Source organism: Taudactylus pleione, unplaced genomic scaffold (assembly GCF_031769625.1).
Source record: "Taudactylus pleione unplaced genomic scaffold, aTauple2 ptg000285l, whole genome shotgun sequence".
NCBI classification, from domain to species: Eukaryota; Metazoa; Chordata; class Amphibia; order Anura; family Myobatrachidae; genus Taudactylus; species Taudactylus pleione.
Window position 1 is genome coordinate 2,226,881 of NW_028284687.1, and position 27,787 is coordinate 2,254,667.

General features: G+C 42.7%; 1 pseudogene across 1 annotated transcript in view; it reads right to left on the reverse strand.

Moving 5' to 3' along the window:
• The window catches only part of LOC148512055 (uncharacterized), a 69,854-nt pseudogene that overhangs the window by 12,472 nt on the left and 29,595 nt on the right, over positions 1-27,787 (reverse strand). The window contains exons 7-11 of the transcript XR_015880203.1: positions 22,876-23,830; positions 22,260-22,627; positions 10,221-10,283; positions 8,484-8,538; positions 226-386 (exon numbers count right to left, since the gene is read on the reverse strand). The product of XR_015880203.1 is annotated as an uncharacterized LOC148512055 (transcript). The remainder of the gene's footprint in view (positions 1-225; positions 387-8,483; positions 8,539-10,220; positions 10,284-22,259; positions 22,628-22,875; positions 23,831-27,787) is intronic.

Here is a 27,787-nt window from a genome sequence, read left to right on the forward strand (position 1 = left end):
GTATAATGTCCCATTCCCAGCAGTCACCTCTCCAGCCATCACCCAGACACATCCCCCGGTGTTACTGTATAATGTCCCATTCCCAGCAGTCACCTCTCCAGTCATCACCCAGACACATCCCCTGGTGTTACTGTATAATGTCCCATTCCCAGCAGTCACCTCTCCAGTCAGCACCCAGACACATCCCCTGGTGTTACTGTATAATGTCCCATTCCCAGCAGTCACCTCTCCAGTCAGCAGCTGAATGATCTTGTTGGTGAGTTCCAGGATCTTCTGGTTATTGTATATGTCATGTATCAGTGAGTGAGTTGCAAGCACCGTGATGGCGCTCTGGGTCCTGCTCAGTCCTCGTGCAACAAGTGTCTTAATCACTAGTTTGTAATCCTCTGTAATGACAAAGACAATAATAACGAGGAAAATGTAACTCAATATATTCGATAATGATAACATCTTAACAGTAAACTTTTATTATGTTGTTGTTAAAAAAACTTATTATTTCAACATGTAAAATATACATGAGAAAAAAAATCACTAAATAGTCGCAAATAAGACATGGACTTCCGACAAAAAGAACAAAAGAAAATTGACAATTATGCATCAAATTACAATACTACATCTACAATCAAATTTTAACATGTATCTCTAACACAAAATTGTTGCTTAATTTGCCATTCACACATTTTGTGTGTGCTGTGTTATTCCCCCATATATCACTGTACAGTCCCCTCTCCCCTATATAATAATATCACGTGTGTGCTGGGAGCTGTTATTCCCCCTCATATATCACTGTACGGTCCCCTCCCCCCTATATAATAATAATACCACATATCAGTGTGTGCTGGGAGCTGTGTTATTCCCCCATATATCACTGTACAGTCCCCTCTCCCCTATATAATAATATCACGTGTGTGCTGGGAGCTGTTATTCCCCCTCATATATCACTGTACGGTCCCCTCCCCCCTATATAATAATACCACATATCAGTGTGTGCTGGGAGCTGTGTTATTCCCCCTCATAGATCACTGTACAGTCCTCTCTCCCCTATATAATAATAATACCACATATCAGTATGTGCTGGGAGCTGTGTTATTCCCCCTCATATATCACTGTACGGTCCCCTCTCCCCTATATAATAAAAATACCACATATCAGTGTGTGCTGGGAGCTGTGTTATTCCCCCTCATATATCACTGTACGGTCCCCTCTCCCCTATATAATAATAATACCACATATCAGTGTGTGCTGGGAGCTGTGTTATTCCCCCTCATAGATCACTGTACAGTCCTCTCTCCCCTATATAATAATAATACCACATATCAGTGTGTGCTGGGAGCTGTGTTATTCCCCCTCATATATCACTGTACAGTCCCCTCTCCCCTATATAATACCACATATCAGTGTGTGCTGGGAGCTGTGTTATTCCCCCTCATATATCACTGCATAGTTCCCTCCCCCTATATAATAATACCACATATCAGTGTGTGCTGGGAGCTGTTATTCCTCCTCATATATCACTGTACAGTGCCCTCTCCCCTATATAATAATACCACATATCAGTGTGTGCTGGGGGCTGTGTTATTCCCCCTCATATATCACTGTACAGTCCCCTCTCCCCTATATAATAATACCACATAGTGTGTGCTAGCTGTGTTATTCCCCCTCATATATCACTGTACAGACCCCTTTCCCCTATATAATAATAACACAAATATCAGTGTGTGCTGGGAGCTGTTATTCCCCCTCATATATCACTGTACGGTCCCCTCTCCCCTATATAATAATACCACATATCAGTGTGTGCTGGGAGCTGTGTTATTCCCCCTCATATATCACTGTACAGTACCCTCTCCCTATATAATAATAATACCACATATCAGTGTGTGCTGGGAGCTGTGTTATTCCCCTTCATATATCACTGTACAGTCCCCTCTCCCCTATATAATAATACCACATAGTGTGTGCTGGGAGATGTGTTATTCCTCCTCATATATCACTGTACAGTCCCCTCTCCCCTATATAATAATATCACGTGTGTGCTGGGAGCTGTTATTCCCCCTCATATATCACTGTACGGTCCCCTCCCCCCTATATAATAATACCACATATCAGTGTGTGCTGGGAGCTGTGTTATTCCCCCTCATAGATCACTGTACAGTCCTCTCTCCCCTATATAATAATAATACCACATATCAGTATGTGCTGGGAGCTGTGTTATTCCCCCTCATATATCACTGTACGGTCCCCTCTCCCCTATATAATAAAAATACCACATATCAGTGTGTGCTGGGAGCTGTGTTATTCCCCCTCATATATCACTGTACGGTCCCCTCTCCCCTATATAATAATAATACCACATATCAGTGTGTGCTGGGAGCTGTGTTATTCCCCCTCATAGATCACTGTACAGTCCTCTCTCCCCTATATAATAATAATACCACATATCAGTGTGTGCTGGGAGCTGTGTTATTCCCCCTCATATATCACTGTACAGTCCCCTCTCCCCTATATAATACCACATATCAGTGTGTGCTGGGAGCTGTGTTATTCCCCCTCATATATCACTGCATAGTTCCCTCCCCCTATATAATAATACCACATATCAGTGTGTGCTGGGAGCTGTTATTCCTCCTCATATATCACTGTACAGTGCCCTCTCCCCTATATAATAATACCACATATCAGTGTGTGCTGGGGGCTGTGTTATTCCCCCTCATATATCACTGTACAGTCCCCTCTCCCCTATATAATAATACCACATAGTGTGTGCTAGTTGTGTTATTCCCCCTCATATATCACTGTACAGACCCCTTTCCCCTATATAATAATAACACAAATATCAGTGTGTGCTGGGAGCTGTTATTCCCCCTCATATATCACTGTACGGTCCCCTCTCCCCTATATAATAATACCACATATCAGTGTGTGCTGGGAGCTGTGTTATTCCCCCTCATATATCACTGTACAGTACCCTCTCCCTATATAATAATAATACCACATATCAGTGTGTGCTGGGAGCTGTGTTATTCCCCTTCATATATCACTGTACAGTCCCCTCTCCCCTATATAATAATACCACATAGTGTGTGCTGGGAGATGTGTTATTCCTCCTCATATATCACTGTACAGTCCCCTCTCCCCCTATATAATAATAATACCACATAGTGTGTGTGCTGGGAGCTGTGTTATTCCCTCTCATATATCACTGTACAGTCCCCTCTCCCCTATATAATAATAATACCACATATCAGTGTGTGCTGGGAGCTGTGTTATTCCCCCTCATATATCACTGTACAGTCCCCTCTCCCCTATATAATAATAATACACATATCAGTGTGTGCTGGGAGCTGTGTTATTCCCCCTCATATATCACTGTACAGTCCCCTCTCCCCTATATAATAATGATACCACATATCAGTGTGTGCTGGGAGCTGTGTTATTCCCCCTCATATATCACTGTACGGTCCCCTCTCCCCTATATAATAATAACACATATCAGTGTGTGCTGGGAGCTGTGTTATTCCCCCTCATATATCACTGTACAGTCCTCTCTCCCCCTATATAATAATAATACCACATATCAGTGTGTGCTGGGAGCTATGTTATTCCCCCTCATATATCACTGTACAGTCCCCTCTCCCCTATATAATAATACCACATATCAGTGTGTGCTGGGAGCTGTGTTATCCCCCCTCATATATCACTGTACAGTACCCTCTCCCCTATAGAATAATAATATCACATATCAGTGTGTGCTGGGAGCTGTGTTATTCCCCCTCATATATCACTGTACGGTCCCCTCTCCCCTATATAATAATACCACATATCAGTGTATGCTGGGGGCTGTGTTATTCCCCCTCATATATCACTGTACGGTCCCCTCTCCCCTATATAATAATACCACATAGTGTGTGCTGGGAGCTGTGTTATTCCCCCTCATATATCACTGTACAGTCCCCTCTCCCCTATATAATAAGAGTAATATAATAATATGGAGCATTTTACCTTTAGACTATTTTGAGCTTCACACAGACAAAATGGCGGCTGAGGACTCTGTGGCCCCGCCCCCACCCTGCGTCACTGGCTAGATGCGAATGGTGAAGTTGAACTACGTACAAGTATTCCGGCTATAGGAAAATGGCCGCCGTGCAGTGTAATTGTGAGCACCATGTATAGTATAATTAGAGTTTAGTATAATTATACTCTGTATAGACATTAGGCTGTCACCCGTCAGCACATCCGGGGTATTGGGCTTCTCATATTCAGTCCATGTTTGTCTCCCGGAGCTATCGAGCAGTCTCTGTACTTCAGGAAAATGGCCGCCGTCTGCTTCTTAAAACGGAGACATGTTTTATATATAGATGATAATATTTGTTCCTCCAGTATCCCTGATGGTGACTGCGCTGTGTGGTAGGTGACAGCAAACTGAGTATATAGTACAGGGGATATATAGCTGTATATACAGTGCTTAGCATTAGGGAGACGTCCCCAGGCACTATTATCACCTTTATAATATAATAATAAAAATTAATAATAATGTGATATTTACTATCAGAGATTACTGTGTATTTGTTTTTCAATGTTTCATTTTTTAAATTTTTTATTGCTTATATTTTGCCTGTTCACCACTTATTCCCTCACCTCCGCTCTGATCCACTTATTCATAATGTTTCATTTTTTCAGATTTTTTTTTTAAATAGTCTTTTTTTAGAATTGTTAGATAAATGGTGACATTAGGACACGAATATGTTCAAATTCCTCTTTATTTTTGGTGTTTATAATAAATTAATTCAAAAGAATTTTTTTTTTTTTCTTGTAGGTAAATAATAGTTACATAGTAATTAATGCATTTACTTTTCATTTACTAGAGCTTTTTTTTTTCTCCCTGTCCCGGATTTCCCTTTCTCCCTGAGCCATTAAAGATTTGTCCGCGTTGCCTAATGAAGGTGAATTGGAGGCGATGGAAATGGGAAATTTACAGAACCTTATTAGGCTGCTGGTCTTGACTCTGTATCATTATTGTGGTGTGGAATATCTACTTATGTTAACATACACAGAAAACTGAATTAATCTGTTAATTCCCGGTGCTAATATCTTAGAAAAATCACTCAATAGCAATATAGAATTACCTTCAAAATTAATTTAAAAATTGAATGAAAAAACCTGCAGCAATTGAACCAAGCCAGATGAGGGTTTAAAATTAAAAAAATAAATATATATATATATATATATATATTTATACTGACAATATTTTTAAAGTTTGATCTAGTAATTGTTATAATTTTTACAGGTCCACTACTCTATCCAACAAGTCTACTAGATTTAAACTTATCGGTTTGATTTAATAACAACTAATAAGTTTAATGCTATTTGTTATTATGAACTTATTATTTTACTGTTTTGCTTATATTAAAAAAAAACTGTATTACTACTCAGTGACTCCATCTGATAATCACCTGCACTAATCATCTGGGTTTTGTTTAATGGGCCAACCAATCAGCAACGATCTGATTACATCCAAACTACCATCTACCTCTATATAAGAACGACACTCCGAAATAACCTGTCGAAAGAGCACTTGTACTAAGCACAGGCACCCACAAGGCGGCCTGGACTTTAGCAACGCTACTTCACCAGTGCATTGATTTTTACATGTAGGAGTCAAAGATCCCACCATTCTCTATACACCCAGGACCTCATTCAGAGCCTCTCACTTCTGGCGTGTGCTCGCTCTGAATGTGGGTGGTATTTTTTTTCTCTCCTGCCGCTCGCTAAGCTGTGGGAGACCACCCACAGCTGTGTGAGCGGCCAGGAGACCATCGCGATAATTGCGACCATCGGGCTTGCGACGAGACCCTGGGGTAGGGTCTAGCTGATGCAAACCGGAGTGAACTCCCTGCTCTAATAGAGCAGGAAGTCCACTACTGACATCACTAGTCATGTCAGTAACCCCTCCCAACAAACGCCAGGCGTTCCTAAGGGAACTCCTGCGTTTGTCTGGCCACCCCCCCTACCCACCCACAAAATGGGGCGAGCTGTCAATCAACATCAACAGCCACCCTGTCTTGTAGCGAGCCCCATAGCAACTGAACTTCAGTCGCTCAGCGGGGCTCGCGCATACGCACGCCGGATGCGACGCATGCGCAGGGCATTGATATCGAGCCACTTGCGAGCGCTGTGCGCTCGCGAGCGGCTCTGAATCAGGCCCCTAGTGTGCAGTCTTTACTTAGCTGGCTTGCTTTGGATACAATCTATGGAGTCAATCCAATTAGGTGCGAATTGCGAGTAGTGAGTTTGTTTTATTAAACTCGCAGACTTCGCACGAATGCGCACACCCGAGAATTCTCCAATCCAATAAAAAAATGCCTATTCGCTCTACTCGCAGCAGAGGTTTGCGAATTAACTGCCAAATGCGATGTAAGAGAAGTGCATGAAAAAGTGGCAAGATTATCCGGGACCCCCCAAAAATTGTGTTAGCAGGCCCGTATGGAAGGCTGTTTGTGGGCTTTAGGATAGTGCTGAAGGTTTTGAAATGGTGATCAATGGCTGAATTGTTTTTTTTTTTTTAAATGCAAAAAATTATTAAAAAAACAAACATTGCTATAAAAGTAGGAAAAAAGGAGCAGGACATTTTGAAATATTGTAAAGAAAATTATAAAAAAAAACAATAATTTGTCAAAAAAAAAATAGTGTCATTAAATTTGGGGTGCCTAAACTGGAATGGGATTGAAATGCCAGAGGCTGTTTAAATCCCGACAGCGGATGCCCAACATGAGATCCCGAATAGGGTAGGTAAGTATATGAACCCTCCCTTATGGTGCCTAACCCTAACCTCCCCTCCAGGGGTGCCTAAACCTGACACCCCCTCCCCGCACTCTAAACCTAACCCTCCCGAGGGGGGGTGCCTAAACCTAGCCTCCCTACGGTGGTGCCTAACCCTCCCTCCTAGGGGTGCCTAATCTTAATCCCCCCCCCCTCAAACCTAACACTAACCCTGCCAGGCTCCCCCCCGCGGCTAACGCTAAGGGGCGCCCTGGACTTACCTTCGTTTAGGCTGGCGTCCTCGGCATTCCGGTGTAGGGATTGTTACATCCCTTGCCAGGATTCCGCTGTCGGCATTAAGACCGGCAGCCTCTTATCACTACATCCTGCCTATACCAACGTAAAAGTTGATTTTGGGGTCATTATTGGACTAATTTAGGTGACTGGAAACTTCCAATTGCCTAATTAGTCAATAGGGGGGGTGTCCAAGGGGTTAAGCACAATGTCCTGACATTTTATCCTACCCTCAGGGAGGTGCAAATGGAAAAATGCGAATTCACTCTGGTTCAGTGCGAGTTGCTAATTAATTCGCTGTACGAATTCGAAGAGAAGACAACAACTCGCACCTAATTGGATTGACTCCTATTAGTACTACTATGAAGTGGCTACATTGTTGCTGTAACTTGTTACTTTCTTTCAGCTCATTTATTGGCTACATCTGTTTACTCCTGTCTGCATAAGGTAATAATTTAATATTGTCTCTACACAATCCTAGACTGCCTACCGCAGGGGGCGCCGGGGTCTGGCTTTAGACGATCCCCGCCCTCCACCCACCTGTGCCGTTACTATTTTATGCTCCGGGGGAGGGGGGGCGCAGTGAGGGAAGGTGTGGAATGGGAGCACGGGATGGAGCTGGGTGCCAAGACTCAATCCTCGCCCTGGCCATCTGCTGCATTGTTGAGCTGGAATGTTGGTGGGACTGCTGCTATATCCCTAACACTGTTGTTATAATTATGTACAGGTTAAAGGAATTTTATTGTTAGCTTTTTTTTTTTTTAAACTATTATTGTTTTTTCCATCTGTATGGATTTGTCGGCTATGGATGATTTGAGTGCGCAGTCTTAACCTACATTTACATTAGTTTTGGTTAGAGTGCACACCTCATTTACATTAGTACCTTGAGATATAGGAAATAGCACCAATACACATTTCCACAGGACACTGGGACCAAACCAACAACCAACTTATGTCTCAGCCGGTGTCCATGTGGACCCCGCATTTCACACCACTGCACCAACAACGCCCGGATTGGTAACCCCTGCAAACCAGCGCTAAACACCTGCAAAGTCCTGACATTTAGAACCTGATTCAGTGATAGAGGCAATGCTTATGCAATTCAGCGATTATAGGTGGTTTCATTTCCATTGGCGGTAAAATTGAGCGGTAACATTTGGCCGCAGTGTGATTGTCAGTCGGAGAATTTGGGGGAGGCAACATGGGATTGGCGGCACAAATGCTGGTGTGTTGCGACCGTTTTGGAGCGTGTCAAAGACTGCGACCCTATACGTACTAAAAATGGCTCTGGTGGCCATTTTGAGTAATCTTAGGTTTACTCAAAAATGTGATAACCGTCTGATCTGCGACCAATGCTTGCATCTATTGCGACATGTGCGTTTGCATGTTCTCGCATAGCGTTGGCATTAGCCTCCACTTATGAAGGAGACCCTTAGTCCCAGGAGTTCCAGTATCTTTTTGAAAGGTTCTGAACTCTCTCTGAGCCTGAATTAAAAGCATTGAAAGAATATATTGAGGATAATCTGATGCGTGGATTCATTAGACCACCCACTTCTCCTGTTGGGGCTGCTATATTCTCTGTGGAGAAGAATCATGGCTCTGAACTCCATCCCAATTCATGATCGCTATACACTTCCATTGATTATGAAACTTTTTGAAAAATTACAGACTGCTTGCATTTTCACTAACGTGGCTTGTATTCGGCCTGGGAATGAGTGGAAGACCATTTTCAGATGTCATTATGGTCATTTCGATCACTTAGTCATACTATTTGTTTCTTTCAAATACTCTGGAATATCCTAGACAAATTTTTGTCACCATTTATCTTGACAACATATTGATCTATTTATAAGATCCCCAGGAACATCAAAATCATGTTTGGTTAAGTCCAGAGATTACGTCAAAACAATCTTTATATAAAATAGAAAAATGCACTTCTCGAACCAAAAGCATTGAAATCTTAGGGCATATTTTTTCAGAAGATCTTAGTATGAACTCTTCTAAGACCCAAGTCCCCCAAGACTGGCATATACTGCAAGATGTAAAAGCTGTGTAGAGATTCTTGGGCTTTGCAAATTATAACAGACATTTCATGAAATATTCTCAAGGATTGATAGGCCCCTCACTGAACAAATTCAAAAACAAGTTCCTTCTGCGTGGTCTGAATCATCCCTGGAAGCCTTTGTAAGTTTGAACAAAAGGCTCCTATTCTGGTTTATCTGGATATATCTAAATTTTTTATTCTTGAAGTTGATGCCTCAAGTTCTGTAGTTGGTGTGGTGCCATTTTAGATAAAAGGACAAAAAAGCATACTTGTGCTTTTTGCTATAGTGAACTAACAACTGCAGAGCAGAATTACTCAAATGTGGATCAATATTCTTGGCCATCAATGGATGAAAGGCTTCATTTGCTTGAAGGAACAACAACTCTAAACACCATCTTCATAGATAACAAAAATCTTAAATACCTAAAAACAGAAAAACATCTCAATGCTCGACAAGCTTGATAGTCACTATTTTTCTCTTTATTCAATCATTTTGTTACTCGTAGACCAGACTCTCGAAATGTCAAGGCTGATGTCTTATCTCATCAAGTTGAGAATTTACATGAAGAAAAACTTGAACATCTTCCTTTAATACCACCTAATTGAATAATTGTCTCAGTAGGGATGCAGACCTTATGATCTCAAATAGCGAAAGCTACCAAAACATTTAGAGGACTTAACAATCTGTTGATTCAGTGCCCTGGAATTCATAAATTTCCTCATGGCTCCAGGGGATGGCCCTCTGTTCTCAGCTGTTTGTTCAAACCTCAGTGGCTCATCCCGGAATTTAAAAGGCTATTTCCCTGATTTCTCATTACTAAAGATATCAAGAATTATGTCCACACTTGCACAGTTTGTGCTTGTTTTGGCACAACACTCCATTTGGTCTTCTACAACCTGTATCGGTACCAAGATGGGCCTTGGAAAGGTATTTCTGTGGACTTCATGTCAGAAATCACTCTTAGGACTTCACAACTAACTTTGTTATTGTAGATAAAAACACCAAAATGGCTAATATATTTCTCTCAGGAAACTTCCCAGCACCCCACAAACAGCCAAAGTTTCTTTACAAGTTACATGGTTGCCCACAATTCACTGTCTCCGATAGATGATCTTAATTTACCTTGTGATTCTGGAGGGCTTTCTGCAACTTACTAAATTTTAGATCTTTTGTCTGATTATCATCCTTAAACCAAAGACCAAACAGAGTAAGGGAATAAAATCTTAGAACAGCACCTTCGATTCTACTCATACTTTCAGCAAGACAACTGGATGGAGTTACTTGCTTTAGCTGAATTTGCATATAACATTGGGACTCATTCTTCAACTAAAATTCCTTCTCAGTGTTAAGACGTTCTTTGGTATTAGGGAACGTTATATCCATTCTCTACCAGTTGATATTAAAAATCTTATACTTACGTGCTTCCAACCCACACAATGGCTGCAATCACATTTGCCACATGGTAACTCCTTAATCCTTTCCTTAAACTTTAATTATTGTCTCCTAGACTGTGATAGATCCCCTGCCCTCAGCTCACTGCACTCCTATTACCCCCATCCCTTTACCTCTTACATGCCCTTGCCTACTACCACCTATATCCCCTTACTTCTCAAATTTCCTTTACCATTTTCCTTCCTCTCTTCTTTCTTTTTACTCTTTCTCCTCCAGATTGACACAAGACAACACTATTGTTTTTCTTTTCTTTATTATGACAAAAATTTCCTTTATTTCAATTTTGTTAAAAATGTCAAAATTGATGACTAAGGATGGAATTTTTTCTCTACCAGATACATCCAAGAGGATACGGCACCACTTCACAGACTCTATTATCATTTGTTGTTCTGGTGGACAAGTTTCTAATAGGACATTTGGACTTTTCCCATTGCTATTTCACAATAGCTGTGTTTACTACCTTGCAATTGTATTTTCACCTCTAGGCTTCCTTTATTATATTGTATGTATGATGTATCTTGTTTATGCCTTTATAAATGTAAGCTCTCCTTTGTCTCAATAAAAAAAATATTAATTAAAAAAAAAATAAAGAAATACATAAAAAGTTATATCAAGTCAGGCGACATTTAACTCTTAATCTGCAAAAGGCTCAAAAAGATATAAATCCCAGGCAGATAAGCATCACCAATCAGATCTTCAGTTACACATAGGAGATCAGGTTTGGCTTTCCAAAGTTATCAGTCTTAAACGTCCTTCTCCAAAGACAGCTGAATACTACATTGAATCATTCCAGCGCTCCTTCCAATGTCACGTTACTGCTACCTCTGCAAATACCATGAGTTCATCCTGACTTCCATGTTTCACAAGTCACACCAGTGTCACCAGCTACTAGACATCCGAGGGTCTCTCCAACATTGGTGATCTACAGTCTTAGCAGTTATCCGAGCTCAGCAGCTTCTGTGGTCTGCTGCATCCCACCCCTCTGTGAGGTGAAAGGGGTTCTGTGTACAGTACAGGTGAGATCTCCACTAACATATATCACCTATGCGTACTAAGGTCACAGGTCTTCTCCTTATTTAAGACACCTGCCCATCCATCTGGCCTTGATTATTACATGACCACCTCCCCTTGGTGTTTCCATGTCTAAAGTACTCCGATGTATCCTGACTTTCTGCTTGATTCCTGACCACATTCCAGCTCCTGTCCTTGTCTGTACTACGCCTGAAAATACTGATATCCATTACCAACCTTTGTTGTTGACCACGAGCTTAAAATCTGTCAGTACTTTGCCTGGTGAAATCTGATCACTGTGTACCAAACCTTGCTGCCGACCATGAGATCGCTACAAGCCTTATCTGTACATTGCTTGGAGTCACTCATACACACCAGTCCAACCAGTGACTGTAAGCCTCATCATTCTTTATACTGGAAGTTTATTCCACTGGATGCTATCCTGCTGCCATGGGACGCCACTGTATCCACTAGCTACAGACTGCAGGAACCGCTCAATTACCGGCCATAGTGATCCGAATCCTGACTGTGGGAACAATATCCCTCATGGCTGATTTAAACCACGGTTTACATCAAATGTTTTTTTTTTATTATGCTGTGACTACAGGCACAATGCAGTGACTGGTATCATTCCACATTCTTGTTGCTTATGGTCTTTAGCTGAGTAAGCTGAACCAATGCAGTAAATCACACAACTATAAAGCATCAAGCTAAGACTTCTCCCCCATCAATCCCATAGGGCAGGAAAAAACAGCTACAGTACATTCTCAATCTTAAAGAGTAAACAAGACCAACACGTAAGATAGGCAATACACAGGAAAACGATTCATGGTTTAATCTCCATGTTTACCTTTGAGTTTCAATTCAAAACCTTCAGTCCTATTGAGATGAGTGTTAGAAAGAAAGACTTAGGACCTCATTCAGAGGCGGTCACTAGTTGCAAGCGGTCGTACTGAATCAGGGCAGCCACTTGCATCCTGAACGACTGCCTCCTTGTCGATCTCACAGCTCTAGCGACTGACATGGGTGATGGTCGCGATGGTCAAGACCATCGCGACCATCGGGGCTTACGACCAGACCCTAAGGTTGGGTCTGGCCACTCGTAAGCCCCAGGGAGCTTCCTGCTCTGATCGAGAAGGAAGCTCCCCACTAACATCAGCAATGATGTCAGTGGGGCCGCCCCCAAACGGTAAGAGCTCTGGAGGGAACGCCTCTGTTTGGGCAGGCACGCCCCCTGCCCGCCTCCCAAACGGGGCGAGCTGTCACTCACCATCGACAGCTCGCCCCGTCTGCTGCGAGACTCCTAGTGACGGAAGAGCCCGCTCTGTCGTGCGCATGCCCAGTGGGGCAACATCGAGTCGGTTGCGAGCCCTCAGCGCTTGAGACCGACTCTGAATGACCCCCTTATTCTCTGTGGTGTCACAAGTGTCATCTTATGAATGGTGGACGAGCAAAAAAAAAAGCGCAATTGAAAAGTTAACCCTAATGTATTTCCCATCATTAAACAACTTCTCAGCTAGTGTAGAAATATGTTTTCTTTCAGTTTCATTCATTCGAAGCTTCTAAATAGACTAGGGACTGAAGAGGCCTCCAAACTAGTGTTTTTATTCAAAATGTTTAATGCCAGTGACATTTCCAGTTCTAATGCATAACTCCTTTTTCTGTGTTTGTGTGTTTCTCTGAAAAGTGCTTTTGCATGTTTTACTTATGTTTAGTCGAAAATTGGTTTTATTGAAAAATGTCAAATAAATCATATCAAACCCGAATAAATTTGGATTGTTAATGTTAGAAAGCATTAAAACGTGATTGATCAAAGTATCTAATACATAGCAAAATAAAAACAAAATCATTTAAATATTAATGCAAATAAACTGGTTTGAACAAAAAAAAATAATTTTTGTTTTAAAAAAATAAAATTAAAAAAAATTTCCAACCCTGCCACATATCCATGACTGTGGTAATATAACTCCCCTCTTCCTGATACTTTATATGTCATCACCTCGGCACATCAGGAACTAAGGTTAGGGATTGGATTATTAATGTACATGGAGGACAAATCATGGCAAGCTCAGGTCATATAGCCAGCATACATGACTATATATAATCCCAGGATAATATAGGAACCTGTTAGCTGCCCACTAATGGAAATAGTAAGATACAGTATATCATACATTTCCTCCTGACATAGTGCACATGGGACCTCCGCACTTATACAAGATATCGTTTAATAACCGGCTTTCTTCCTTCACTTTCCTTTTCCTTTTTGAATAATCTTAAGAACAAGAGGTCACCTTGGTAAGTAATTATAGATTTTATTCCATTATTTGCATACAGATAAAATAATTGCAGGTCATGTCCGTATATACACAGTAGTGTTATTTCACAAAGAAAAAAATTAAGGCCAAAATAAAGTCAAACTGACTGTAATAGATATTCCATTAGTCACTGTGCAAAGTAAAGTATACAACATATGAGTCATTATAAACCATAAGCCAAGAATGTATGTAACCTGCATATAAAGAGCGGCAGTTACAGGACTCTGGAAATATTCTATTCCTGGGTTTGGCCAGTTAATGGATGCAGTTTCTGTGCTAGTACCTGGTAGTTGATTACCACAGAGAAGGAGCTAGTTCCTGGTAGTTGATAACCACAGAGAAGGAACTAGTTCCTGGTAGTTGATAACCACAGAGAATGAGCTAGTTCCTGGTAGTTGATAACCACAGAGGAGTTAGTTCTTGGTAGTTGATAACCACAGAGAAGGAGCTAGTTCCTGGTAGTTGATAACTAGTTTCTGATAGTTGATAACCACAGAGGAGCTAGTTCCTGGTAGTTGATAACCATAAAGAAGGAGCTAGTTCCTGGTAGTTGATAACCACAGAGAAGGAGCTAGTTCCCGGTAGTTGATAACCACAGAGGAGCTAGTTCCTGGTAGTTGATAACCACAGAGAAGGAGCTAGTTCCTGGTAGTTAATAACCACAGAGAAGGAGCTAGTTCCTGGTAGTTGATAACCACAGAGAAGGAGCTAGTTCCTGGTAGTTGATAACCACAGAGAAGGAGCTAGTTCCTGATAGTTGATAACCACAGAGGAGCTAGTTCCTGGTAGTTGATAACCACAGAGGAGCTAGTTCCTGGTAACTGATGACCATTCAGTACGTCACAGCTGTAGCAAAAGATGAAATCACCACATTGATAGACGTGTTGGCCGTGTGATTAATCCATAGTCAAGTCTGGTGGCTATTTAATTTTTTATGATGAGCATAACAGTTTCTTAATAAAGTTGGAATTGTCCACTTGATCGTGTATGATGGATTTATTTTATTTTACATTCTGTTGATTTGTACTCCGCCAGAGTCGCCATCTAGAGTAGGTCTTTGGACAAGAGTACCATCCCTCCTTATTTAAATATGGCCTACGTGTATAGCAAATGGGGATCCCACTAGGAAACCCTGCTGCCTGGAGACTGGAAGTCTGAAGCATATGCTTTGAGACGGACAGCCATCCATGTTCCAGGTCCATTGTGGACATGACATTTGTCAATTAAACAAAGAGTTGAGATTTTTACTATCCCCAAGTAAGGGATAGTAAAAATTACCATATTTCTCACGGAGGTGAAAAATATGGTAATAGTGTGTAATTATGCACAAATGCCCCTAGTTATTGGCCTAGCCAGTGCCAGATTAATATCCACATGAGCCTGGAGCTGAAATTCATGAAGGGCCTATTGTATACTGCTGCAGGGGGTTGTGACAAGCGCTGCAGATGTGTGAATAGTGATGTGGGGGTGGCCAGTACTTGTGGGTGTGGTCAACAGAGGTGTAGCCTGTGCCGAGGAGGTCATAGTTGGCGCCTACCTTAAACCACATTATAGTGGAGCTATTACAAGAAAATTTGGGGTGTTTTGTTGAAGGGTGAGAACTATACTGTCTTTCTTTGAGTGCTAGAATGGTTTAGATTAATTAGATTTAGATTAATTAAAAAAAAAAAATCCAAAATTGTTCACTGATAACTGGCATATTTCTATGAGTGTTAATCCAACATCCCTAGCCACTGCAGTAAAATTAGCTGTTGCCTTTTTAAAAAAATTAAATAGCTACAGTACAATGGAACTAATGTACCATGGCAGAAAATATTAACTTACTGCTTTGTAGATCTGCATACTGTATGTGAGCTGGCTTGGGGGTCTCAGTTCAGCTTTTATTTAAAAATATAAAAGATTTACCCAGATCTCACACATCCTGGTATATAATTGTTTTTTTTTAAATAGTTTATTTTTCAATTAGAATATGTAAAACATACATAATATATACCTTCAGATACAAAAAGAAAGACATCTTGGGTCAAATAGACAACCGAAGGGTATAATGATTTTAGAAAATCGCATATACTATAATAAAATATTGTAAACAATTATACAACATTAACTGCAAAAACGGAAGTAGATGAAGAAAAAAGACACAAGGAAAAAGAAGAGAAAAGTATGATCTTATCCATACTCGCCAGGTGGCAAATTTTGTCAATAACTAGGCGGAGAGGGGGAGCTTCTAAGCATTTCCAATATAATGCATCGAGGCTTCTAGCTGCATTTAATATTTGAGCCACTAACTTACTAGAAGTTATATCTAACGTTTCAATTGGCAAACCCAATAGGAAGGACCAAGGGTCTTTAAATATGGGAACATTTACTACCTTACCCAACAAATCTGCGATCATATCCCAATAACGGGCTGTTTGAGGGCAAGTCCACCAGAAATGAACAAAAGAGCCTAAAGCTCCGCAACCTCTCCAGCACCGAGGAGAAACATATGTAATCTAGTAGGGACCATGTACCATCTGTAAAGGACCTTGTAGGCATTCTCCTTCAACAGGGTCAAAATAGATTACTTTGAGATTGCGAGATAGATATCAGACCAAGTTTGCTCATCCGGTGGTGGACCTATGTCTTTTTCCCATTGTAATTCAAATGATGGGGAAGAAGAATGCCCACATGATAAAAGGAGAGAATAAATGACGGATATAATACCCTGAGTTAGGGAACTACGGTAACACAGAGATTCAAGCGTGATCAAAGAGCAAAGTGGTATAAGGCTAGTCAGGGAAGAAACAAAATGTCTTAATTGAAAGCATAAGAAGGGGCTCACTTCAGGGAAATTAAATTTGGTTATAATATCCGGTAATAACATACATATATCATTATCCAAAATATCTGTAACAAAGCGGATATTCCTATTAACCCAGGGGTGAGCATGGACCAAGGATTGACCTGGTGGAAAGGCAGGGTTGTCCCATATAGGGGTAAGGGAAGAGGGAGACGAGAGAAGTTTAAAGCGGTGGATACAGTAATCCCAAATCTGACCTGTAAAATTAAGGACGGGATGTAGACCAATATATGGAAGTCTAAGTTTTAGGACATTAGTTGGGAGGCCAAAAGGGTAGCGTGACTCAGATCTGTCTCCAGACGGAGCCATCGCAGAGAGGAGGTGGGGCAAACCGCGCAACAGCTTGACTGAAGTGAGAAGCGTAATAATATAAATGGATATCTGAGAAACCCCTCCCTCTTCCGAATGCCTCCATAATGTTGAGAATCCTGTTCTAGGGATTTTGTTCCTCCATACAAAGCGCTAAAATCAACTCTGGAACTTTAATCGGTAGAGTTTGGAACAAGTATAGAAGACGTGGAAGTATATTCATTTTCAGAACCACTATACGACCCAACCAAGAAATGATGAGAGATTACAACCTGTGCAGATCCGCTTTAATGGACACCAACAGAGGTATAAAATTCTCTTTATAAAGAGAGCTATAATGGTCTGTAATGAAGACGCCTAAGTAGCGAATCTTAGTAGGCCGCCACGAAAATGTATAATTTGATTGTAAGAGTGATAAGCAGACCGGGTCAATATGGAGAGGTAAAGCTTCAGTTTTGGACCAATTAATTTTATAGCCTGACAAGTGGCTATATGCATTGAGAATTTAGAATAAATTTGGAAGAGAAGTATGGGGTGAAGAGAGGGAGAGCAGAACGTCGTCAGCAAACAGCGAAATCTTGTACTCGGACTCACCTACAACAATCCCCGTAACATCCCCTGAAGCGCAAATAAGGACCGCCAGGGGTTCAATAGACAAGGCAAAAACCAGGGGCGACAAAGGGCACCCCTGTCTAGTCCCATATGTAATTTCCAGCGAGCAAGAGGCAAGTCCATTGACAGACACCCTTGCCGATGGGCCTGAGTAAAAGGCCTGAATCCCAGTGAGGAAGTCGCCTCCAAACCCAAAATGTCACAAGGTTTCAAACATAAAGGGCCAGCTAATCCTATCAAATGCTTTCTCTGCATCCAGAGAAAGCACAATAGCAGGGGTGTGCAAGGAATGTATCGAATGTGTAAGGCTAATTATGTGTCTTGTATTATCCTGTGCTTGTCTGCCAGGGATAAACCCCACTGGGTCATTATGTATGAGTTGTGGTAGCACGCTGTTCAATCGTAGGGCCAGAATTTTAGCATATATCTTAGTATCCACATAAAGTAAAGATATGGGTCGATAATTAGCACAATTCGTTGTATCTTTACCCTCTTTACGTATAACGATTATCTTGGCCTCAAGAGCTGTTTTAGAAAGGGGAGCTCCCTGTAGGATGCTGTTAAATAAGACCGACAGGTGTGGTATAAGATGATGTTGAAAGGTTTTGTAGTAACTAGCCGTGAAGCCATCAGGGCCCGAAGTTTTGCTGCTCTTCAAAGATTTAAAAGCGAAAGTGACCTCTTCCTCAGAAATTTTAGCATTTAGTGCAGAAGCAGCTTCTAGCGATAGATGGGGTAGGTGGCATTGTGACAGAAACTTCTGGATCTCTGTCTCAAGTGTGGGCGAGAGGGTCCGAACGCATTATAAAGTTTGTTATAAAATTTTAAAAAAGCCTGAATAATAAGTTTAGGGTCTCGTAAGATATGTCCTGTAGGGGAATGGATGGAGAGCACATTACTTTGAGCAATCTTGGACTGCAACCTAAAAGCCTGTTGGCTTTGTCCCCTTTTTCATAAAAGGATTGTTTAAGCCATTTTAGACTATTCTCGGCCTTAGCTGTCAATAGTATATTCAATTCGCCCCTAGCGGACGACAGAGCGGATAGATCCGTGGGAGAACCTGAGATATTGTGTAATAAAGACAGGGATTTTATCTGCTCCGAGATCCTGGATAAGTTTTGCCCTAGACTTAGTAGCATGGGCAGATGCTTTGATTAAGTAACCCCGCATAACTGCCTTATGGGTATCCCAAAGGATCATAGGGGTATTGGTTGGGGTCTTGTTGCAGGCAAAGTAATGTGTTAGCTCCTCAGACAATTGAGTCTTGAGCAAGGGGTTAAGGATTTTATCATTTAAATGCCATGAGGGCTGGCGGTTAGTTATTTGAGGGCCGGGGACATCTACTGTGACTGGCCAAAGATCGGACCATGTACTAGGATGGATGGAAGTGTCCAATATACACTGGCCTGGTTCAGTATTCAGAAGTATCATATCCAGTCTTGTGCATACATCATGTATGGGGGAGTAATATATATAATCTCGAGCAGTGGGTTCTTTCACTCTCCAAGTGTCAAAAAGCAGGTGTTGCGTTAAAAGGAGATTTAGAGTGGCAGTGTTTTGAGTGAGATTGTAGAAGGGGCTTAGGAAGGGGTTTGGTCCTGCCCAGGTGGCAATCAAGGGTCACATTAAAGTCCCCACCCATAATCACTATGCCCCGTCTATGAAGAGCTAGTAAATTATTGAGAGTTGAAAAAAAGGAGCTTGAGATTGATTTTGAGCGTATACATTTACGAATGTGAATGGGATCCCGTTCAAGGTCCCAACTAAAAGGAGGTATCTGCCCTCAGGGTCTTTAATTATTTCCGAGGGTGTAAAAGGTGTCGTGCAAAAAGAATAGACACCCCTTTCTTTTTGTGAGTGGGATGGCACGCATGAAAGGTGTTAGGAAATCATTTAGAATGGAGTTCAGGGTGATGCTTACCAGCAAAATGAGTTTCCTGTACTAATATCATGTCACCCCTCATTTGCTGGAGAATATGAAACAGGAGAGATCGTTTCTGGGGACTATTCAGGCCCTTCGTGTTCAGGGAGAAAATCTCACGTACCATATACAAAAAAACAAGGAAAACACATACAAAGAAATACCAGTAGGGCCTCTATGTTGGACAAGAGAACAGAAAAGAGTGAGTAAGAAAAAGAGAAAGAAGGGGGAGGAGAAAACAAAAAGAGAACAGAGTAGAAATCGAAGTCTGCCCATTAAATCGGACCCAGGGAGATAGTAGGCCAAGGGGTCATATATGTCCGATGCCAGCCACGAGGGTTGGATGGGGGGGAATGGTCATGGCCGTCCAGAGCAAGGACGAAATTATCGGAAATAGTCTAGGATCCATATAGGTTTGTAAAAGATAAAATTATTAAAATATCAAACAAGCTAATACAATGAGACTAGTAGGGATATGGGAGGGAGGTGGAGAGTCCCGAAAACATTCCAGGATGGACAAGAAACATAAGACATGGAAACACAGGAATGATAAGTTATATGTAACATGTCAGTAAAAGCTGAGCGACAGCAGGTGTAGGAGTAGGCAGGAGAATGGAAAATACAATGTGTATAAGGGAACAGTTTTTCTAACCCGTATATCGCAAATATATAGGTAAACCTGGTATATAATTTTAATATGTGGGGAGGGTTGGGAATATTTATATGTATTTGTATACATACATAGAGGGGTGAAGGTAAGCTTTCCGTTACCCAGGGTAAAGAGAAGACTCGACTGTGTTTCTTGAGCATCTACACTTTACAATGGAACATGCAGACTCAGCTGTCTCAATATTCAATGGCTAAGTATTGCTGCCTGTACTAACTACCTTGCTGTTAACAGAACATTGTAGTGACCACCTTTCTATACAGAGAGCACCACAGTGACGGCCATATTATACAGAGAGCATCACAGTGACCGCCATATAATACAAAGAGCATCATAGTGACCGCCATATAATACAGAGAACATCACAGTAACCACCACATAATACAAAGAACATCGCAGTGACCACCATAAATACAGAGCACTGCAGTAATTGCCATCAGTGTCCGTCATATAATACACCAAGCATCTAATTGACCATCACTACACTACAGAGAACATTGCAATGAGTGCCATATAATACAGAGAACTCCAATGACCACAAGGAAGTACACACACTATGGCTCCTGGAATTGGATAAATCAGACCATAAGCTGTTGGCACTCTGCACATCTAGGGCCTGATTCAGAGATGAACACAAATGCGATCGCAGCTGCGATTTTGTACGCAGCTGTGAAAATAAGTTAATTGTTCCAGAGACCACCTGGGTATAAGGTAGCGTACCGCTGCATTCTCATATGTGTACAATGTCACTTACCTGAGTAAATATCAGTATTGTCGATGCATTGAACGTCCACCTTGCCCTTGCAGCAGGTCTGACCAGCCACAGACTCGGCAGCTCTCCTGACTTGCAGAGAGCTCTAATGCAGCATAGACGATCGCAAGGGCTAATTTATGCACGCCCATGGTACGGCGTTTAAACAGCCAGACACGCCTGTGTTTTTCTGACCACAGGTACACACACACTCACACAGGTACACACACACTCACACAGGTACACACACACTCACACAGGTACACACACACACATAAACACAGGTACACCCAGACACACACATGAACACAGGTACACACAGAAGCATTAAAGTATTTTTCTGTTTATTTTGTTTGATGTCATGCAGATGCCTACAAAGGAGCAGTGTTACTTCTGACACACAGAGCCCTCTCTATATAATCTGTGTTATGGTACATTTATGGGCCATGAATAAATGAGCAAAGCTACACATGTTTTCCTAGATTTGCCTATTATAGGATCACACTCCAATGCACTCTGATAATGTGACCCAATAGAGAATCACTTGTTACAGGAAGCTCATACCTCCCCCATCTCTTACCTGTCCTGCTGTTCTGCTCCCCTCTAACAGTACAGTACCTCATTACTATTATATCCACAGGTACCTCTGGACGGTGCAGCCTGGACAAGAGCACCCAATGAGACAGCTTAGCACTTCACCCGGTCACCACTGTGTGACATTTAAATCTCTGTGGGGGGGGGGGGGGTGAATGAGCAGGGAATCTAACAACCGGAGCTTTGGTGCCATGTAGGGACACAATTATGGACAGACCAGGAACTGGAGCTTAACACGATGGGGCGGAGCTTCAGACGGTCCCCGGTGTTGAGGGGGTAGAGTAACGGCCGGGGCTTCAGAGCCGGGGTAATATATTATATAAGACCCTATATACCAATATGATCTGTTACTGTTTTGGAGAGTGATGCCAATATGTAATAGCATAAGGAAACTGCAATAAGTTACACACAAGAGATATGTTCTATACTTATACTGATAACACACATTCCAACTATATATCTAGAGGGTAATAACAACATAATATGTTAATATAGTGTGACTGGAGCATTGAGCAGCCCTCCATAGGTCAGTGATCTAAATCTACCTTTGACTATACTCTCTAAATATATATTTACATGTATTTAGAAATTACCTTATCGATACCAACGGTTTTAGCAATACTGACATTTCTTTTGTTGGGTGCGAATTGTCTGATGTTCAACAAGAGCTGATTTCTGTATAAAGCATTTTCCACACTCAGATCATGGAAATGGTTTCTCACCTGTGTGACTTCTCTGATGTGTAAGAAAATTTGATTTCCGTGTAAAACATTTCCCACACTCAGAGCAGGAAAATCGTTTCTCACCTATGTGACTTCTCTGATATGTAACAAGACAAGATTTCCGTGTAAAACATTTCACACACAGAGAAGGAAAATAGTTTTTCACCTATTGAGTTCTATGATGTGTAACCAGATGTGATTTACATATGAAGCATTTCCCACACTCAGAGCATGGAAATGGTTTCTCACCTGTGTGACTTCTCTGATGTTTAACAAGACATGATTTCCGTGTAAAACATTTTCCACACTCAGAGCAGGAAAATGGTTTCTCACCTGCGTGAGCTCTGATGTCTAACAAGAGCAGATTTATGTTGAAAACATTTCCCACACTCAGCATGGACATTACTTATCCCCTGTGTGACTTATCTGATGGAAAACAAGACATAATTTATGTGCAAAACACTTTCCACATACAGAACATGAAAATGGTTTCTCGCCCGTGTGACGTCTCTGATGTGTAACGAGAACTGATTTATGTGTAAAACATTTCCCACACACAGAACATGGAAATGGTTTTTCACCTGTGTGACTTCTCTGATGTGTAAGAAGATTTGATTTCTGTGTAAAACTTTTCCCACACTCAGAGCAGGAAAATTGTTTCTCACCTGTGTGACTTCTCTGATGTGTAACGAGATGTGATTTACATATAAAGCAATTCCCACACTCAGAGCAGGAAAATGGTTTTGCACCTGCGTGAGCTCTCTGATGTCTAACAAGAACAGATTTATGTTGAAAACATTTCCCACATTCAGAGCATGGAAATGACTTATTTCCTGTGTGACTTATCTGATGGAAAACAAGACCTAATTTACGTGTAAAACATTTTCCACATACAGAACATGAAAATGGTTTCTCACCCGTGTGAATTCTCTGATGTGTAACAAGATCTGATTTCTGTGTAAAACATTTCCCACACTCAGAACATGGAAATGGTTTCTCACCTGTGTGACTTTTCTGATGTGTAACAAGAGACGATTTCTGTGTAAAACATTTCCCACACTCAGAACATGGAAATGGTTTCTCACCTGTGTGACTTCTCTGATGTGTAACAAGATATCGTTTCTCAGTAAAACATTTCCCACACTCAGAACATGGAAATGGTTTCTCATCTGTGTGACTTCTCTGATGTCTAACAAGATATGATTTATATGTAAAACATTTCCCACACACAGAACATGGAAATGGTTTCTCACCAGTGTGACTTCTCTGATGTGCTATAAAATGTGATTTACATGAAAAACATTGACCACACTTAGAACATGAAAGTATATGGAGCAATATCTGAGCTGTCAGTAGAACATACCCCATGATAAGAAGTACCAGATGATATATCTGCACTATGAATCACTGAATATATGTTTAGGCTATGAGGGTTTATTCCTGTAGAATCTTTAGTGATCTTATTATCTTCTATTATATGTGCTGAAGACCAACTTAGAGATCCTTCAGAGCTCATTCTGCTTGTGCTCCCAGCCACTAGAAATAAAAGGAATAAACAGAAATTAATATTTTTATTTCTGAGAAGCAAAGTAATATTGTTAGTGAGTTTTTTAGCGCTATAGTTTCAATTTGCAAACTGAACAGTTTTTTACAATTATGCACAAATACAAAATATGGCTCTTTCCTCTCTCTTTGGCATCTCAGAGGCTTCAGGTGCTCCTGGAATGTTAGGGTGTCCCATTTGAAGCTTTGTCTCCTGATTCAGAAATGTATGCTAATGCCGCCGCAGCTGATACAGAAACGTACGCTAATGCCGCCGCAGCTGATACAGAAACGTACGCTAATGCCGCCGCAGCTGATACAGAAACGTACGCTAATGCCGCCGCAGCTGATACAGAAACGTACGCTAATGCCGCCGCAGCTGACACAGAAATGTACGCTAATGCCGCCGCAGCTGACTCAGGAATGTACGCTAATGCCGAAGCAGCTGATACAGAAACGAGCGCTAATGCCGCCGCAGGTGATACAGAAACGTACGCTACTGCCGCCGCAGCTGATACAGAAACGTACGCTAATGCCGCCGCAGCTGATACAGAAACGTACGCTAATGCCGCCGCAGCTGATTCAGAAATGTACGCTAATGCCACCGCCACTGATACAGAAATGTACGCTAATGCGGGTGCAGCTGATACAGAAACGTACGCTAATGCCGCCGCAGGTGATACAGAAACGTACGCTAATGCCGCCGCAGCTGATACAGAAACGTACGCTAATGCCGCCGCAGCTGATACAGAAACGTACGCTAATGCCGCCGCAGCTGATACAGACACGTACGCTAATGTCGCCGCAGGTGATACAGAAACGTACGCTAATGCGGCCGCAGCTGTTCAGAAATGTACGCTAATGCCGCCGCAGCTGATACAGAAATGTACGCTAATGCCGCCGCAGCTGATACAGAAATGTACGCTAATGCCGCCGCAGCTGATACAGAAATGTACGCTGACACCGCAGCTGATACAGAAATGTACGCTAATGACACCACAGCTGATACAGAAATGTACGCTAATGCGGATGCAGCCGATACAGAAATGTACACTAATGCCGCCGCAGGTGATACAGAAACGAACGCTAATGCCGCCGCAGCTGATACAGAAACGTACGCTAATGCCGCAGCAACTGATACAGAAATGTACGCTAATGCCGGCGCAGCTGATTCAGAAATTTACGCTAATGCCGCCGCAGCTGATACAGAAATGTACACTAATGATGCCGCAGCTGATACAGAAACGTACGCTAATGCCGCCGCAGCTGATACAGAAATGTACGCTAATGCCACCGCAGCTGATTCAGAAATTTACGCTAATGCCGCCGCAGCTGATACAGAAATGTACGCTACTGCCACCGCAGCTGATACAGAAATGTACGCTAATGCCACCGCAGCTGATTCAGAAATTTACGCTAATGCCGCCGCAGCTGATACAGAAATGTACGCTACTGCCACCGCAGCTGATACAGAAATGTACGCTAAGGCCGCCGCAGCCGTTAGAGAAATGTACGCTACTGCCACCGCAGCTGATACAGAAATGTACACTAATGATGCCGCTGCTGATACAGAAATGTGCGCTAACACCGCAGCTGATTCAGAAAAGTACGCTACTGACGCCGCAATCGATACAGAAATGTATGCTAATGCCGCCGCAGCTGATACAGAAACGTACGCTAATGCCGCCGCAGCTGATACAGAAACGTACGCTAATGCCGCCGCAGCTGATACAGAAACGTACGCTAATGCCGCCGCAGCTGACACAGAAATGTACGCTAATGCCGCCGCAGCTGACTCAGGAATGTACGCTAATGCCGATGCAGCTGATACAGAAACGAGCGCTAATGCCGCCGCAGGTGATACAGAAACGTACGCTACTGCCGCCGCACTGATACAGAAATGTACGCTAATGCCGCCGCAGCTGATACAGAAACGTACGCTAATGCCGCCGCAGCTGATACAGAAACGTACGCTAATGCCGGCGCAGCTGATTCAGAAATGTACGCTAATGCCACCGCCACTGATACAGAAATGTACGCTAATGCGGGTGCAGCTGAAACAGAAACGTACGCTAATGCCGTAGCAGGTGATACAGAAACGTATGCTAATGCCGCCGCAGCTGATACAGAAACGTACGCTAATGCCGCCGCAGCTGATACAGAAACGTACGCTAATGCCGCCGCAGCTGATACAGACACGTACGCTAATGTCGCCGCAGGTGATACAGAAACGTACGCTAATGCGGCCGCAGCTGTTCAGAAATGTACGCTAATGCCGCCGCAGCTGATACAGAAACGTACGCTAATGCCGCCGCAGCTGATACAGACACGTACGCTAATGTCGCCGCAGGTGATACAGAAACGTACGCTAATGCGGCCGCAGCTGTTCAGAAATGTACGCTAATGCCGCCGCAGCTGATACAGAAATGTACGCTAATGCCGCCGCAGCTGATACTGAGACGTACGCTAATGCCGATGCAGCTGATACAGGAACGCACGCTAATGCCGCCGCAGCTGAAACAGAAATGTACGCTAATGCCGATGCAGCTGATACAGAAATGAACGCTAATGCCGCCGCAGGTGATACAGAAACGTACGCTAATGCCACAGCAGCTGATTCAGGAATGTACGCTAATGCCGATGCAGCTGATACAGAAACGAACGCTAATGCCGCCGCAGGTGATACAGAAACGTACGCTAATGCCGCCGCAGCTGATACAGAAACGTACGCTAATGCCGCCGCAGCTGATACAGAAACGTACGCTAATGCCGCCGCAGCTGATACAGAAACGTACGCTAATGCCGCCGCAGCTGACTCAGGAATGTACGCTAATGCCGATGCAGCTGATACAGAAACGAGCACTAATGCCACCGCAGGTGATACAGAAACGTACGCTAATGCCGCCACAACTGATACAGAAATGTATGCTAATGCCGCCGCAACTGATACAGAAATGTACGCTAATGCGGATGCAGCTGATACAGAAACGTACGCCAATGCCGCCGCAGGTGATACAGAAACGTACGCTAATGCCACCGCAGCTGATACAGAAACGTACGCTAATGCCGCCGCAGCTGATAAAGAAACGTACGCTAATGCCGCCGCAGCTGATACAGGAATGTACGCTAATGCCGATGCAGCTGATACAGAAATGAGCGCTAATGCCGCCGCAGGTGATACAGAAACGTACGCTAATGCTGCCACAACTGATACAGAAATATAAGCTATTGCCACAGCAGCTGACTCAGGAATGTACGCTAATGCTGATGCAGCTGATACAGAAACGAACGCTAATGCCGCCGCAGGTGATACAGAAACGTACGCTAATGCCGCCGCAGCTGATACAGAAACGTACGCTAATGCCGCCGCAGCTGATACAGAAACGTACGCTAATGCCGCCGCAGCTGACACAGAAATGTACGCTAATGCCGCCGCAGCTGACACAGAAATGTACGCTAATGCCGCCGCAGCTGACTCAGGAATGTACGCTAATGCCGAAGCAGCTGATACAGAAACGAGCGCTAATGCCGCCGCAGGTGATACAGAAACGTACGCTACTGCCGCCGCAGCTGATACAGAAACGTACGCTAATGCAGCCGCAGCTGATACAGAAACGTACGCTAATGCCGCCGCAGCTGATACAGAAACGTACGCTAATGCCGCCGCAGCTGATTCAGAAATGTACGCTAATGCCACCGCCACTGATACAGAAATGTACGCTAATGCGGGTGCAGCTGATACAGAAACGTACGCTAATGCCGCCGCAGGTGATACAGAAACGTATGCTAATGCCGCCGCAGCTGATACAGAAACGTACGCTAATGCCACCGCCGCTGATACAGAAACGTACGCTAATGCCGCCGCAGCTGATACAGACACGTACGCTAATGTCGCCGCAGGTGATACAGAAACGTACGCTAATGCGGCCGCAGCTGTTCAGAAATGTACGC